This window comes from Penaeus vannamei, chromosome 28 (genome assembly GCF_042767895.1).
Source record: "Penaeus vannamei isolate JL-2024 chromosome 28, ASM4276789v1, whole genome shotgun sequence".
Taxonomy (NCBI): Eukaryota; Metazoa; Arthropoda; class Malacostraca; order Decapoda; family Penaeidae; genus Penaeus; species Penaeus vannamei.
Window position 1 is genome coordinate 31,451,454 of NC_091576.1, and position 4,121 is coordinate 31,455,574.

Sequence of the window (4,121 nt, forward strand, 5' to 3'; positions counted from 1 at the left end):
ACACAAACACACACACACACGAACACAAACACCCATCTATATAGACAGATAAATAGACAGATACAGACTTACCTACATCCACATACACGCACGATGCACACATACAAATCATAAATCCAAAGAACGAAAAGAGAAGAGACGGGCGGCAAGAAGAGCGAGTTCGCAAAATCGTTCGCGGATGACGTCACAATCTGCAAATCCCGACCGGAAATGAGCGCCGGGCTGACTTCCTCTCATAACAAGAACGACCCGCCTGTTCGAGCTTCAAGATGATGAACCATTGAACAGCGATCGCCGGTGAACAGAGTGTTTGCGGATTACGTACAGCTGACAAACCTCTCTACCTGTCTGTATTTATTTTTTTAACTCCTTTTTTTTACGAAAACGTTTACCTTATGTTTGTTTTGTTTAGTAGTCTTTCCTTTCGCTTCAATCTCTCTTTCCCTTTCTCTCGAAAATCAGAAAACAAAACAAAGACTGAGAGACGAAACTTTGTTGATATTTTTTCCCCCCACTTCTCTTCGCTTGCAATATGACTCCGGCAATTGTAAGCTATTGCAGAAAAAAAATGGACGTTGTGATTTAAAATTGCGCGACTGGGAACGGCCATGCAGGTTTAACGGCGGCCGGATCAGGGCTGTTTATTTGTTTATGCGATCGGCATTAGAAGCGGGGGGATGGCGCCGTTATCAGCGCCGGAATTATTCACCTGAATAACAGATGTATGCTGCTCGCGGGGGGGGCGTGCATACGTGGACGTGTGTGCCTACAGGAACACACACACACAATTATATGTGTACACACACACGCGCACATATACATATATGTATATATATGTGTATATACATATATATAGTATATATATAGTAAATATATATACATATATATATATATATATATATATATATATATATATATATATATGTTGTTATTGATATATATTATTATTATATATATATGTATATATATATATATATATATTAGCTATTATACATTATATATATACAGTATATATTATACTATATATACATATATATAAATAAATATATATATGTATGTATATATATGTATATATATATATATATATATATATATATATATATATATATATATATATATATATGTATGTATATATATATATATATATATATATATATATATATATATATATATATATATATATGTCTCCTCTCTCTCCCTCTCTCTCTCTCTCTCTCTCTCTCTCTCTCTCTCTCTCTCTCTCTCTCTCTCTCCCTCCTTCTCTTTCTCCCTCGCCTCCCTTTCTCTCTTCCCTCCCTCCCTCCCTCTCTCTCTCTCTCTCTTTTCTCCTTGACCTCCCCTTTCTCTCTCTCTCTCTCTCTCTCTCTCTCTCTCTCTCTCTCTCTCTCTCTCTCTCTCTCTCTCTCTCTCTCTCTCTCTCCCTCTCTCTCTCTCTCCTCCCTCCCTCCCTCCCTCCTCCTCCTCCTCTTCCCTTCCTTCCCTCTTCCTCCCTCCTCCTTCCTCTCTCTCCCTCCCTTTTCCTTCCCTTCCTCTTTTCTTCCTTCCCTCTTTTCCCCTCTCCTCCTCTCTTTCCCTTTCTCCTTGACCTCCCCCCTTTCTCTCTTTCCCTCCCTCTCTCCCTCCCTCCCTCCCCTTTCTCTCTTTCCCTCTGCTCTCGCCTCCCCAAACCCGCTCATATACAAACAGTTATACATATATATGCATGCACGGTCGCGCAAGCAAAGTCGACCTGCCATCATGCCTGCATCCGCGTGGAAAATATCTGAACACAGAACACATAGATTTACATTGATGCGTATCGGTGGCTCTCGGGTTCTCGTCCTCTGTCTCTCTCTCTTTCTCTTTCTATTTTTTTTATTTTTTTTTCATTCGCTGTCTCTTTTTCTTTCTTGATCTCTCTCTTGATCTCTTTCTTGATCTCTCTCTCTTGATCTCTTTCTTGATCTCTCTTTTTCTTGATCTCTCTCTGTCTCTCTTTCCCTCTCTCCCTCCCACCTCCCCTCCCTCCCCCCATCCCTTCCTCTCTTCCTCCCTCCCAATCTCTCTCTCTCTCTCTCTCTCTCCTTCTCTCTCTCTCTCTCTCTCTCTCTCTCTCTCTCTCTCTCTCTCTCTCTCTCTCTCTCTCTCTCTCTCTCTCTCTCTCTCTCTCTCTCTCTTCATACCTCTCTTCATTTCCTCTTCTTCTTTCTCACTGTCCCTATCCTTTTATCTTTCTTTTTCTTTTGTCTTTCTTGCTTACACGTTCACATACAACACAACTAACGCACTTAGACACTTAAACACACACACACACAAAAAAAAATAAACATACACACAGATACAAGCACACACGCAAACACAAAAACACACACACACACACATACAAACACTCCTACACTTACACACACACACATACAAACAAACACACAGATACACACACACACACACACAGTCGCACTCGCACACACACACAAACACACACACACAAACACATGCTGCTCCAGCCACAGATGCCATGGTACACACACACAAACACCACCCACACATACACACACAGTACACACAAATCATCCCGCCGCAACACAAAACAACACATTACATACAAACAAACACCCACACTTGTTACAAACGCACCCACACAAACACACCCACACATAACATCACCCACACAACTCACTCTAGCTACAAACACACCCACACACACCATATACACACACACACATTAAATAACATCGCATACAAATCTGCACACAATATCACAGATGCATACACCCACACAAACACACCCACACACACACACAAACACACCCACACATACTCACCCACACAAACACATCACCACTATACACACGCCTTACACACACACATATACACAAACACACCTGGCACACATACTCACCTCCACACAAACACACACACACACAAACATCATCACACAAACACACCCACACGATATCAATCACCCACACAAACACACCCACACACAAACACACCCATCCACACCCAGCACACTCACCCACACAAACACACCCACATACACATACACACAAACACACCCATACAAACACACACCCACACAAACACACCCACACAAACACACCCACACTGTGATGTTACACACTGCACACATACACACCCACACAAACACACCCACATAAACACACCCACACAAACACACCCACACACATACACACACACACACACACACACACTCACACAAACACACCCACACACACACAAACGCATACACCCACACAAACACACCCACACAAACACACGCACACAAACGCACACACCCACACAAACACACCCACACAAACACACGCACACAAACGCATACACCCACAAAAACACACCCACACAAACACACACACGCACACAAACAAACATACCCACACACACACATACACACACATATAAACACCCCCTACACACATACACAAACACACCCACACAAACACACACACACATACAAACACCCCCACACAAACACATGCACACACCAACACACCCACACATACACACCCACACACCCACACATACACACCCACACAAACACACCCACACGCACACACCCACACAAACACACCCACACAAACACACGCATACACACCCACACATACACACATACAAACACCCCCACACACATGCACAAACACACCCACCCAACCACACACCCCCACACACACACCCACACACGGACACACACGCAGACGCACACCCACAAAAACACATCCACACACACCCACGCAAACGCACACACACACACATACACACCCACCCACACCTACACACACACACGCACACGCACACAAACCCACACAAACACATGCACACACACACGCAGACGCACACCCGCGCCGCCCTCCCCGAGCTCCCCGGTCAAACATGTAAATAGCGCCAAACATTACACAGAGTAATCGTCGCAGGCAATTACCTTCGCTGCAAACTGTTTAGTGCCACGTGACCTCCTTGCTGATGAGTCCCTGGCACTGGCACTGGCACTGGCTCTTGGGAGGGTGGCTCAGCTCGTGACATTGGCACCGTTTTCGGGTGGTGTGGCAGTGGCACTGTTTTCGGGTGGTTGGCAGTGGCACTGTTTTTGGGTGGTGTGGCTCTGGTCGTAATATTATCACTGGTTC